Genomic DNA, 14,470 nt, shown 5'->3' on the forward strand with positions numbered 1-14,470 from the left:
ACAGTTGTTAAAAACATGTATAATTTTTCCCAAACACCACAGCTCTTTCCAAACAGCATAGTTTGATGGCATAATGCACATTTAAAGATTTTTTAATAGTCTGTTTTATTTATAGTTATTTACTCAGTAGAGTACATCAAGCCTTCAAAACCTTTGTGGGCTATGTGTGAACTAAGTAGGCATTCACCCAGTTTTTTAAAAACATGTGTCATTTAGGCAGTGGATCGATCTGTAGAAGTCATTACAACCAGACACTGCACTCAGAAAAAATAAGACTTGAACGTTACCTGGGGAGAGTGACTGTGATACTTCTACATCAACAGGGGACAACTCTGCTCTCAGGATGCCAGTGTAAATCCAAAGCGTGTCCATTAAACCAATGCTCTTAATGCTGTTTTTCCTTCTTGGTAAGTAGCAGCACAATTCAACTCTTTCTGAAACACACGGAAAGATACAGAGGAGGCAGAGCGCACTGTCAGTAAGATTTCCAATAATTCAGTTCAAAATACAGTATGAACAAACATTTAGTAAAGGCTCTCAGAAAATCCTATTCCTCTCTATTTTAGCTGGCCTCTTTCATGTAAAACTTGAACTGAAATCTCCTTTCGTAAGTTTTACAACATGCTAAATTCAAACACAGTAACACATGTTGGTAAAGAAAGACTCCAACGAGTAGCACACCACAAGTTCTTCAAGCATAAATTATTTGGGACATGCTTTCCATTGAGTAGATCAGTCCCAGAAATCTGGTTTCTATTTCAGTACTGTCACTACTCTGTTGGTAGCATCCTGGTCATCTCTTAACACACCTCAGTTTTCTCTCCCTGCAAAGTCTTTTGCAATTCGTTTTGAGTTATAATGGTGCAGAGGCACAATAAATGGTTATAATTGATTTTGGTGTTGTTACTGTTGTCAAGCGAAGTTTCTTTAAATGCTCAAACTACATTTCTGTCTTGTGCAGAAACTACAGTAGTATCCCAGATACTATTGCATCACCAACAAAACTGGAAAATATTCAGAGCACTTAAGAGATTTGCAGAGACTCAGACCTAAGAGCGTAAAGTGCATCAAACGATCTACCACAGGTCTATCTATATATCACAGATATCAAATTCAACTTTGAATGTGAGAAGGGAAAAAATGAGAGATATGAAATTCATATACTGTAATTAAATGGAAAACACATGCAAACTGTAGCAGAAAAATAATAGAAACATGAATCGCGTATATTGCATCTGTCTGTTATTATGGTAGGAGTGGCAATGATTAGTAGAAATAGGGTTGCAAAACGATTTCTTATATAATATCACTTCCTGTGCCCACGGGGTAACTGTAATAAAGACAACTCGCCCTCAGGCGAGGGCAAAGGCAGAGAGCACAGCCCCTTCTGCTGGGAAAGAGCAGCACCCAGTCGCGCAGAAGCCTTGCCAGCCGAAGGAGGTGCTGACGTCTCCTCCTTTGAAGGTACCAGCAACCAGTCGTGGAGCCGGCGCACTCACTGGAGAGAGAGACACCACTGCCAGGGACCTACAGCCGAGATTATCCCAGTTAAGAATCTGCTTCACAGTCATCCCGCACAAGGGAGGAACGCTAAGAACGCTCTAAAAGCCTTAAAATGTTGATTTTTATGGACAGTGCTATGCAAATTCAGTGATGCATAAATATGAATTTTTACATATACACTTAGACTGGGAACTTGCCATTACGCACACATATGAATGGCCCTGCTGAGTGCAGCGAGAATATTCCCATGCTCAGCATTATTCATGAACGTTGTGCCATGCCTTTTTGTGTATCAAATGTAAAACAGCTCAGTTAACACACAGACATGGGTGTCTCTCGGGGTCCTTGTACACACATGACTTCAACAGGTAGCAGTCAGCCATTAACATATAATGGTGATGGGCTGTGCTTTTGCTTTAGGAGTTTAACCCCGAGGTCTTCCAGAAGCAGAACTTACCGCATTGCCTAAGCCCACAAGATAAACCAGTGGCAAGCTGGAGCTGGCAATCTGGGTGGAGGATCTCCCCCCTCCACCCAAGGCTGAGTCACTGCAGCTCCCTGCAGCCGAAATGTGAAGGGGCAAGATCTTTGTTGGTGGTTGATGCAAGCAATCAGTTCAGCTGCCTTTCGGAAGTGCTGAAATAGGGGACCTTTGTGGGGACACCTGAAGTTTGCAGCACTGAAGTTCCACATTGGGTCTTCTGTCCACCAGAAGGTAGGGTGGGCTGTAGTAGATTTGACTGACACCCTCTGTGCAGCTGCACCAACTCCAAATAGCGTGAGGGAGAGGAAGCTAAACTGGCTAAAAACATCTCTGCTTCCTCCTGATTCCAAGAGCTGCATCACTCGGGTACGTCACCGCAATGCCCAGCTATTGCAGACGTGTCTAGTCTTACAGATACGCTGCTACGAGCCCTGCTGCATTAACTTAACTAACATACATTAACTAACTAACATAACCCTCCCGGATTCTTTATGCGCTGTGCTGGGTTTGGAAAAGGTGCAGGGAAGAGGGTATTTTTCTGCAAACAGAATTTTTCATAAGAGGCATAGTCACCTTTTGCTATTACAAATACAAGAGCAATAACAATATACACAGGCCTGAGCACTAATGGAGATTCTGGCAGATATTTTTTCCCTGTCATAAGCACACTGGGCCTAAGGCAAGGTTTTCCTCTATTTAATAAAGAAAATGGAAAGGTAGGGAGAAAAAGAAAATAAAAAAATAAACCCTGCATTGCCTCTCAAATTACACAAGCTGCTAAATATTTAGGGCATTCTTTCCCACAAACACTTCAAATGGACGAGAAAGAGGTTTGTCTTCTTGACAGTCCACATCCTCTCGTGGGCCAGACTCATTCCTCTGGAAGCTCACTGAAGTCAAGGATACAGCAGCAGGGATGACAGATGAAGCTCACGCTCCACATTTTAGTGGTACCTATCTGCCGTTCGTACCAATCAGCTCAAGATTAAGATGCAAGTGAAGGCGCTAAAGGTTCGGGTTGAGGAGACAGTTAAAACAGCAGAAACTGTCTCAAATCTGTGGCAAAAGGGGGTGTGTGTTTAATTCCACGCTCAGTGTCTCAGCTAGAAGGGAACGGCTCGAACGATGTAACAGTAACTAACATTGTTTTTCAATATCTGCTTAGAGTGACTTGTATTCTTGCTGTTTGTTTGTTTTTTCCCCCAGTTGTAGTGAACTGCCATCAGGTACTCTCGTTGCATGGCTGGTTATCTTCATTGTACAGAACCAAGTGACAAGTGCTTACAGTTGAGGAGTAATGGGCCACCCTGCAAACAGCTCCTCCCCCTTTGCAAATCGTCAGTCCAAAACACTTCTAACTTCCTTCAAAACACCAAGAAAACTTCTCCGGCCTTTCAAACCGGAAATAGCAAATCTGATTTTAATAACGGGCCTCAGCCAATCTGAGTTTATTAGCAACTGAACTAGAAGTTCACCCCAAGTCCCAATGAAAATCAGTGAATAGTCATTAGATCAAGTAACAATGAAAGCAAAGAAGAGAAGAAGCCATAGCTGTAACCATCCATCCAAAATTAACTGATCAGCTATCAAGCAACTGCTATGTTAAAAGCTTTTTCATGTTAGGCCACTTGTTCATCATAATAATTAAAATACAACGCTTTAATAAAAGAGTTTCATTTATATTTCGATAGTCAAGCTGGCACTTAACTGGATTTGGGGCTGTTCTCAATTAAGAACTGTTTATGATCTCCAAAATCCCTTCTTGCATGTTTCTGAGATTCTGCACCAGAAAGAGGAGGGGAAAACTGGCAAATCATAATAGAGATGTGAGAACTGTGCTGGGGAAAAAAAAGCAAAAACCCCCTGGAATCTGGATTCTGAATTCAATCAAAGCCAAGCTGCACTGAAATGTGAAAGTTTGGCCAACTTCCTAAACTCTGGTATCATGATTTTCATTTACAGTACTTAGTTTGCAGCACGTATTGATTTCACGTTGGGTTAAACACTATTTTTAAGACAAATTTTCGATTTGCAAGTTTTTCACCTGCCAATTCCCAGTCCTGCCTACCACACCGAACATCCCCCATCCTGACCCGGCGTGAGCTGGATCCCCAAATCACACAGCCGCCCTTTGAACACCCCAGCTCTGCTGACAGCGCTTTCACAGGCGTGTTAGCACAGGGAGGATGAGGACACTCCGGCTCACGCTGGCCTCCCATCACCCAGTCTGTCTCCGCAGCTGGAGGCCGCCTCGCTGTCTGAGACGGTGGCTGGAGCTCAGCGGCACACACCCTCCGGTATCACCCTCCTCCGGCTGCTCCGCAACCGGGGAAAGGTGAGGACATGACAAAGAAGCAGCAACTCTTCTTCCTCACTTCAAAAGACAATACCATGCCACTAATAATCCTTCACACTTAAGTAACAGCCAGCTTTATAAACAGTAATTAAAGATGCCTTCTGGTGTACCTGCAAAGGAAACATTAGTTTTGTTCTCCACAAGGACCACATTTTCTTTAGTGACTTTTGATTAAAGGAGCCAACCTTGAGCACAAAAGGCTTAATTTTCAGGGGGACGAGCAGCTACAGGTCATATTGTATAACCTTCCAACAGTGTCTCCTACCATCAGCTAAAAGTTAAAATCTGATGTTTTCAGCAGAAAGCCTCACAATCCTTCATTTTAGAAACTTTCTGCATACTGCTAATGGGTAATTTTGAAAGAGGGACAGGATTCATACAGCAAAGCATTGTGAAATCTGTTAATCATTTTTACATATATATATGAAAAAAAAAATACTTGCTTAATCCCTTGACATCTCCTTGAGTAAACCTGCCAGGGATGAATTAAACCAGCATTCTGAGATTTACTATGTCTCACTTATTCAACTTGACACACGGGCTGTTCACCTGCTTGTGCTTCTCTCTTTATTTTTCATCTTCGAACTGGCCAAGGCTTTTACCACTCACCGTTTCCCTTCTCCAAAAATCAAGCCTTCTCCGAGCGCTAGTTGGAAGTGAAAACTGGTGACAGTTACGGCCCTGCCTACTCAGAAAACCCAGTGCAACCTGGGTGAGCCCAGAGACGCCAAGTCACTGCTCTGTCTAATTACAAACCCGAGGCAGATTAACCTTTGATGACTAAATTAATCTTCTAAATAAAATGAATATGCATCAGCCTGCAAATTAGGATTAAATGCTTAGCAGAATCTTTATGTGATCAAGCAGGTTTTGTGGTGCAGATGTTAACCATTAACATGAAGCAATAAAATCATTCTTTTTTCTTATAATAACACCTAACAATTCTAAAGCCACCTTTCATCTGAGAATCTCAAAGGGTTTCATAAACATAATTAATTAACCCTCTCAGCATCCAAGACAAGAGCGTAATAACATCCCCATCCAACAGCTGAAGAAACCGAGGCATAGCAACATCCTAGACCGCGTGCCTCGGACTCCGCATAGTGTGGATGCCCTGTGCTTTGAAGACGAAGAAAAGGCCAGGTTTGCGTTGGCTTCACCCCTTGTCTCACGAAGCACTTCTGCCAGGACTGGCAGGGTGCCTTCTCCCTAAGGCTGAACTACTGCCATGCACACATGTCCCCGTCCCAAAACTGCTCCTGGTGGCTCTATACAGCCCTTTAGGTCAGGCATCGCCTCCGCCGGCCGTGGAAACACAACGCGCGTGGGCAATGCTTTGCTCACCCCGGGCTACCCGCTGGTGGAGCAGGCACATTCGACTGCACCAGGACATCTTGTTACTATAAAAATGGAACTTGTCTCACTACTGACCAATTTCAAACAAACATTACATTTTCTAATCTACTACTAAATTCTGAAATAAATCACTCCGGGGTGAGGGGGAATCTTTTCTGGAGAAAAAACTGTTTCTTCTTGCTTTTTCCCTTGGGCATTGGGAACTACTAGTCCCTTAAAGTATCCATTCCTCGCACATACCAGCTACAACAACTTAGTCACAAGGGGACCCCGATGATGGCAATCCCACTGCTTTTTGACTGCTGGTGGAACAGTTGCCCCTCCATCTACGTGAAGTAAAATGCTCGCATGGAAGCCTACCACTGCCATCCGGATCCTGGCACTGATACTGGAAGAGACGTGGCCATGGTTCTTCCAGGCTCTCCCAGGAGACCAAATCGTTTCAGGGAATCAAGGAAACCGTCTGCTGAGGTCCACTTTCTCTGCTCCTTCTTCCAAGGGGATATTCGTTTCCACGTGGTTTACAATGAGGAATTCATCATGACTTTTCATTCATTTCATTAATTACCCCGATTTTAATTTCATTGGTTGAAAACATTATGCACTTGGTTATTATCAAACTGTAAAATTAAGTTTTAATTTGATCTATCTGAATCAAAAATAATGTAGGAGTATTAGTGAGCTATAGACAGGCATGTGAGAATTCATATTCACGGTAATTCAATTTGCTGACATGTTTTGTTGTCCAATCATAGCAGCTTTTCCTCATATGTAAGTTTTTCTTTCCACGTAAACTGAATCGATGGTGTAAAATGTCCATTACTGCAAATGTAATTTTATTTGCTTAAAAGGGAACTGGATGAGTTCTTAAGGTCAGTTTAAATTTCTTGGCTTCCAAAAGGAAGCTTAAACTAGAAATTTACAGTTATTTTAGAATATTCACATCACATATATAATTTTGACATATAAGTGACTTCCACAGTACTGGAAGTTTGACATTTAAAAGCATTTGTTGTTTTCATACAATGACTGCTAAAGTCCATGGAAAAATTCCAAGGACTTTAATAAGCTTTGGACTGGGCACATTATTCCTATGAATGTAATTCTTGATACCTCTCATAACATCCTAGGCCATGTGAGAAACTTAGGAAAAGCAATCAACATTCCTCCATCGACTTTTGTATTTACAATTTAAATTTACCATTTAAGACTTTAATTCTCCATAAAACTGCTAAAATATACATAACTTCGGTGTTATTTAAATGTTTTATGATCCTCCTGAAATGATCAGCTAATTAAAACCACTTACCTAATTTAGTACCTTAAATTTACCTTCCTTTATTTGGAAGGAATTGGATTTAATGTGCAGGTTTTGTTCCTTTTTCTCTCTCAGAAAATCTTAATTTGGAAGGAAAATCATGATTATATGGTAGGGAGGAGGATGTCTTTTAGGCTGCAAACTTTAACTAGTGGTAATCATTAGCTACCATGTATGACATGGCGTATATAATTAAGAAATAAATTTATTACAGAAACTTGGAATTATCAATTAAAAAGTAGTCAGTGCAGTCCCACAAGGTCCGATATGATTACCTGTGTTATCTGGGCTGTCACTTCCAATCCTGGTTTGAATCTCAAAGACCTCTGAGGGGTGCTCCGTGTGTCAAGTTGAATAAGTGAGACAGCCTTAGTGGAAAAATGCAATGATACAAGCGGGTGCAAACACAACTCTTCCAGAGGAGAATAAAGATGTCAGCTTCAACTTGAATATTATTGGCAAACTGTTCTTCCTTCCTGCTGTACTTCTGAATGGACTGACAGGACCATTCAATTTGTGGCTGTACCACAGTCAGTTTGATGGGTAAGGGGGGGCAGAACCTCAGAGGCATTAAAGGACGCTCCAGCCTCTTACATTTTTTACTTACTTATTACCTTTGCAGACTTTGATTTTTCCTCCTTCAGAGATTCCTCAAGTTTAAGGCCCGTTAAGTTATCTAGTCCCACCTTGTATATATGCCAGGCCATTAAGCCACATTCACTGACCCACCCTTTACGAACCCTTCTCCTTTTCTCTAAGCTACCTGTCATAACACTGATCTACACATATGTATCAATGATGGGGCAGTAAATTAGTGTAAAAAAATAAATAGCTCCTCCCACCAGCCGTTCTCTCCAAAATCCCAATTCCAGCAACATGATGCTGTTGCTCACTCGGAAACGGAATGAAAAATTTGGCATCCTCTGCTGCATCAGATTTTGTTTTCTTGTGCCGAGCGTCTCACATCTCTATTGCTCTGGGCTCCAGCTTGGACTAGAAAAAAAATGAACAGAAAATACCATCTCATCATATTTTCGACCTGATTGGGGTAGATGGATCTTAAATACTTTATATTCAGCTACGGAGGCCGGGTACACCTCTTTATGAATTCAGATACAAACCAAATGACGTTAAAATCCAAGTTGTTCATCCACAAGCTCAAAATAAAATCCTATTTTTTTCTAGTGCTACGTAACTTCTGCAAACCGGTACACATCAAGAAACCTAACATACTCTTCACAACTCCAGTACCCGCCTGCGCACTAAAAATTCTGACATTTACCAGAAACAGGGAAAAAGAAAATAACAGTCCCAAACTCATGATACCATTATTTAGGACACAAGTTGAAGACTGTCTCTTGGCTCTGAAATGAAGACTACTGTAGGCGCAAGAACACTGGCAGACAGTGATGGTCTCCTCTTTTAAAGCCATGCTGACAGCACCAGCCACTGTTCAATTTGGTATGAGGGAGCGTCAGTAAGAGTGAAATACGGTTTACCTCACCGCATCATGCAAAACATAGCATCTGTGATTCCCTGGATTCGCCCCACGAGCGTTCCAAAACGTGCACAACAAAACCACATGAAACTCAGATGATTTCAGATCACGTTACAAAGTCAAAACACAGAACAGATTCACAGAAAGATTTGCTAAGGTTCACCAACCTGTTGACTGAACCTGGGCCCCGTTCCAAGCAAATCTGGATTGATTAATGTTTTCTTTAAATCAATATCACCTGACGTTCTTTGCTACTGATACGGATCTCAGCGTTTTCTTTTCTCTTTGGAATTTCGGATGGCTTTAAGTATGGAGCTGAAAACAGTACATGGAATGCACATCCATCTATGTACTGAGGCGCATGTAGCACCGTTCTTCCTGCAACGCAATGAAATATTGCAAAACCAGCATCCCACCGACCTCGGCAGTATTTTGCACTATTATTAGCTTTTTGGTGAGGGCTAAAGGTAGGGCTTTTTTCAAATTCTTCACGCATTTAAGTATATAGCAGTAAAGGAGCTCCTTCTCCCTTTCAAACACGGGACCAAAGCGAGATATACTCGGCTACACAAGGAACTGAACCTCTCTCTAATGGACCCCCTGAAATCAATGGAACTACTTATGGACTCATACACCATAACCTATTGTGAGTAAGAGCTACTGTAAACGAGCTTTGGAAACTATATTCCAGTTACAGTCGCACTTGGTGGTTTGTAATATTCCAGCACTTGCTAAATATAAATAAATGAAATAAAGTGGGAGATAGTGATACTCTGACTTCTGTTAGCACCGACTGTACGTTTGTTCCAAGTGTCTGAGCAATCAGAACACTACATAAATACCTTGCCATGCCTGTGGGATCCCATGCTAAGTTATAATCCATCACTGAAGCAGGCAGCCGCTCTTGAAGACATGCTAAAGCATTTCTGAGGTTGAATGTAATTCATTGCTACACCCTCTGGTTGCATGTTTATTTCCTCTAGCAGGAAGACGCGGCTACACGCAGAGCAAGTTGTATGCTGGAAATTTCACTTAAAATTTGCACCATATTAAACAATTATTGACCAAAGGCTCTGGAATTTATCAGCTGATTTATCTTCTCCTTTCTATAAGAATTCTTTGTCAATAACTTTTACATTCAGGAACTCTACCTTGACACATAGCTTATCTGTATTTATATCTTTATTTGAAAACTGCACGAGTTTTCAGGATGGAGACAGGTAAAACCAGCCAGATAAACAAGAAGAATCTGTCCCTCCATGTCCTCAGTACACACACATAAGAACACGCATTATGGGTGTATGAAAAAAACCCTGCTTATCGCATGGCTCTTGTATTTATTGTCTTCATTTCTGACTCCTGGTTTCAGACAAACAAAAAACCGAGGAAAATGTTAAAGAACTGCCAAAGATTCTGTTGGAATAGAAAAGGAACAGGAATATTGTAAGACAGCCTGTTCCCTCAATTTCTTCTGGCCAGTTTGTAGTCCCAGCAGATTTGCACACACTTTGAACCCGCAGAGAGGCCTGGCAGGGCTGACACGAGCTCAACTCCTCTCGCCTTGTGAAATTCAACCGCTGCGACTTCATAGGCGGCTTTGGCAAAACACAGAGATCAACCCAAAAGAAAAAGAGATTTAAGACTGACTGTACTCTTAAGAAGAATTTTTGTCAGCAACTGAAAACGCCCCCAGTGTTTCATCAGGGAACTTTCTAGCAGCTTAATTTTTCCCTTATTTGTTTGTATTGCACTGGAGCCCATCCCCAGTGTCCTGAGCTCCTGCTTTTCCCTTTTACTACCGATTTAGACGTCAGTGTCCACTAATGATCTAAAAAAAGGAATCTTTAATGTTCAGGCTGTAAATATGCCAGAGTCCCAAGAGCCTAACATATGTCAAAGGCACGAAACGATGCCCATGAAAGGGAACTCCGCATCTGTGTTTGCTTAGCGAAGAACTGCAGGACTGACCTGTGGACTGATGTGGCTGTTTAATATGGTCTCCGCAAACCGTTCAATAACATCAGAACTGCTGTTTAATCCTCTTACCAGTACCATTGACATTATTTCATGTTCTACTAATTCCAGCCCATCTGCAGAAGAAATACTTGCCTCTCTGGCAAGCCGATAGAGAGGGCCAAATTTTTTAAAAGGCTGCAGCTATAAAGTTCCATGTATAATTTCAAAACAAGATTTTTTTTCCATCAGAACGCCTTTACAAAATCTTATAGTCTGAGTCTCATCTCACTTTTACTTTTGCAAGTCAGGAGTAAAGGGAACGCAAGGTGAGGATCAGAGCCCAAAGCTCCATGAAATTGAATTTTCTGAAACAAATATGCAAATATATTTTGACACTGTAGCTCCAAAGGTGTTCAGTGTAAAAACCTCAATTATTTGGCTACTGGAAGAACAAAAAATATATTTAAAATGGAAAAAAAAAAGCGGTTGGTATTTGAGAAGCTTCAGAGGTATCTATATTTCTACTTTGCAACTTCTTGACCAGTTTTTGCAATGTTCTCCCCTTATATTTGTATTTCCTATGGAGAGTTTGTGGCAATCATAAATGGGCACGACCAGGTTTTTCACGTGGTGATTATCAATTCATTGTTCAACATTACAAAACACACTTAAAATTACTGAAAAAGAAAGAAGAAAATTATTTGTTAATAAAACCAGTCTTATCTTCATGATTTCCCCATGCATTTCCAGAGAGTCACAAAGAGTGCTAGACCTTGAAGGGGAAGGATTCAAGGGAGTGAAAACTTTCTGGCTTTGGAATGAACTAACGTTTTTGATGCTGTACAATCATTCTTACCTCTCTTTGCAGCCTTTGGGGACTCACAATCCATCCAGGAGAATCAATTATTGAAGGCAACAGTAAGAGCCTTGTGCTACCATTCGTGTCACGTCACTGTCTTCTGTCGGAGAACACAAGTGGGTCTGAAACCAAAGCAGACACGTAGTGTGAATGAACTGCAAAAAACCAGAATATTTCAAAATCTGGAAGACTAGTTAACACCAATGTCCTGCTCAGAGTATTACACACCACAGAAACTGGTTGAGGAAAGAATGTTTCTATATACAATACACTCAGGCTCCCACTATCACTTAATCCCTCTTCCAACTATGCCAAATTCCAGCTGCAGTCCGTACTCGCCTCCAAAGAACCAGAGCTAATAGCAAAGTAACAGTTGTATCTATTGGCTCCTTCGCCAGCATTTCACAACAGATATCATATGATTAGGTGTTAAGTGGGACTATTTGCACTTTTGCTTATGGCACATATAATTATGTAATTCTGTATAATGCCAAAATGACTGCTTAAGTAGCAGCTGCACAAAACAGAGATACTGGTTGGACAGCACAGAAAATACAATCTTAAATAAAACCAGCACAGTAAAAAATACACACATACATATATATGTATTTATATACCTTCAGGGCTATCTAACGTGGAATGATTTTACAAAAAGATCGCAGCAATGGTTCTTAAGCAGGACTCTGCCTCTCTTCTTGCCTATGAAAGTTTTGCCAGTGCCAGTCCCAGAGTCCTTACAATACAAAACGTGGTTTCACAGATCCTTAAAATGTCGTGGATGAAACTCTTGGAGTTCATGATCTCATCCATCAGCTGTTGCTGGTGTTTGTCACGGAGCAGGCTGGCACTAGATGGCTCCGGCAGTGTTTTAGGTGAGGTGGTGTAGCACATGTTTGTGCACTGAGTTTGCCAATGCTTTAAAGCTCTGTCTGCAAAGAACCTTACAAGCAGCACAATGGATGCAGACAAACCATATACAGACACCCTCTGTAGAGTTCCTCCTGGGGAATTAAATGAGTAACTGTCCCTGCTGTAAAAAATATGGAGGAAGGTACTTTTAACTTACTTTTATTATTTTTCAGAGATGTCTCCTAAGTTCATGGCACAGTAACAGAGCTTCCATGAGCTCTGATTAAAGTAATCCCAAAGCATCAAGGTTGGTTAGAAACGCTGTTATATTTTAAAATACATCCTTCTAACCATATGGGTAAGGTGGTGGCAGTGGTAGGAATGCACCACAGAGGTGCTCTATGGAGGTCAAAAGGAGATCACCATTTGTTTAATTTAAATAAATCGATTTGTTAAACAAGGAGCTGCTGAGATTATACAGTTAGAGGGTGGAGAGCAAAGAAAGATAATTATTTTTGTTTGCATAAATCATTTTCTTATTACTTGGGGATCAGAGTGGTATCGTTTGGGTTCGAGAAAAGAGGGCAAAAGAAGATAAGTATATCAATTTGCTGATCAGGGTTACATGGGATTTTGCTGCTGGGGCCGGAGAAAGGAAAGAAGATCATTATTTTTATTTAAATAAATCAATTTGTTGTGATCAGGGATCACACGGGGTTGTGCCGTTTGCAAGGAAGGCATAGGAAATTCTCCTTTATGGATAGTTAGTTGTAGAACAAATGTTCGGGCACTACTCTATCAAATGGAAAAAGGACAAAAAACTTCAAGACCACGGAGCTGGATTTCTGTTTCTGTTTTTTTGAAAGACCCTGTCTTTGGCACGTTGTATTGGTCTTCAGTTTGAGTTGAAACAATAGCCGTTACACTTTTAACACTCTGAATCAGGATTATATACATGCATCTGTGTGTATGCGTATATAAACCATGTATATAGATAATGAGATTGAGAGATAGCCAAATAGCAGCTAACAGGGCCTGATCCTGCCAAAGCCCGTGTACTTTGAGGCAGTGCCTGCTGCAACTACTGGAAAAACTCCGATCGCCTTCCCAGGATGTAGGATCAGTCCTCCAGTGGGGAATATTCATTTAAATCAATGGCCATTCTGTGCACATACACTTCAAGGGCCTGATATTTGTTGCTTCTTTTCTGAGGCAATTAATGAAGCTCTGTGTGTAATTTTAAAGGCCCTTCATGAACTAACTGGAAATCTACAGCACTGAACATCAGTGGACTCATATCCAAAACTAATAGCTTCAGTATCACTGCCAAAAATTGACTAAGCTCTCTTTGTGCCTGCAAATGGGGTTCTGTAGGCAGTATCCTTCTATCTGCCTTCAAGGGATAATCTCCTCTTACAAATAAAACAATTGTTTCATTTGCTTATTGCAATGGTTGAATGAGGCTGCAGAAAATGCATCTCGCTGGTTTTGAATGTTCCCAAGTCAATCGAGTGAGGATTTGGGGAGTGGGGTTGCTTTCAATTAACATGTGTTGCTATTTGCAAAACTAGTTTTAAAAAACGTATTTTCACAGGTTTGGATGTGACTCATGCAAAGTAATAAGCAAACCATTCCTCTCGCTATACCCAATTAAAAAAATGGCTTAAATGTAGTGTACAAGTATAAATCTGTATCTGCAGGATCAAGGTGTCCGATACGTTACCTTGGAGTAAAAAGAAGGAATAGTCTAGTTAGCTCTTTAACAAACGAAACAATGTTTAAGTAATTACAGAAAATAGTGGGCCCCAACCATGCCTTGGAGGCTTTCAGAGCCAATGGCGTAGTCCAGGGGCTGAATTTGCGTTTGTAACAAGAATGATAAATCTAACTAAACATCTTTATTTTTACAGTACCTTAAAGAAGCATTTTTATTTAGTGCAGTCATATATCTCCACATTATTTTGAAGTATGCTTCTTTATTGCTTTTACATCTTCAGAATTGCCTGAGGAAAGCATCCTTTTCTCCCTGTGTTTCATTGTTGTTACCCTTGTAGAGTATAACATGCACAAACTTGATTATGATTAATTGAGGGCTCTGGCAAATTATGTTTTTATTCCTTTCCATCTAAGTCTTCCATCTGCTCAAGGGGAAAAAAAAAAAAAGGAAATTTTACATTTATAAGGACACTCAGGGCTTTCTGGGTAAATCATCAGAACAACTTGTTCAGCAGTAATGGCTACAAGTGAAGAAAGTCTTCCTTCGCTCTTACATCATCGACCCATTAACGCAT

General features: G+C 40.9%; 1 long non-coding RNA gene across 1 annotated transcript in view; it reads right to left on the reverse strand.

Annotated features, from left to right (window-relative positions):
• Window positions 1–14,470, reverse strand: part of LOC128909210 (uncharacterized) — a 79,466-nt gene that overhangs the window by 35,374 nt on the left and 29,622 nt on the right. The window contains exons 5-6 of the long non-coding RNA XR_008466281.1: window positions 11,328–11,452; window positions 288–434 (exon numbers count right to left, since the gene is read on the reverse strand). This is a non-coding gene — a long non-coding RNA (uncharacterized LOC128909210). The remainder of the gene's footprint in view (window positions 1–287; window positions 435–11,327; window positions 11,453–14,470) is intronic.

Source organism: Rissa tridactyla, chromosome 4, assembly GCF_028500815.1.
Source record: "Rissa tridactyla isolate bRisTri1 chromosome 4, bRisTri1.patW.cur.20221130, whole genome shotgun sequence".
Classification (NCBI taxonomy): Eukaryota; Metazoa; Chordata; class Aves; order Charadriiformes; family Laridae; genus Rissa; species Rissa tridactyla.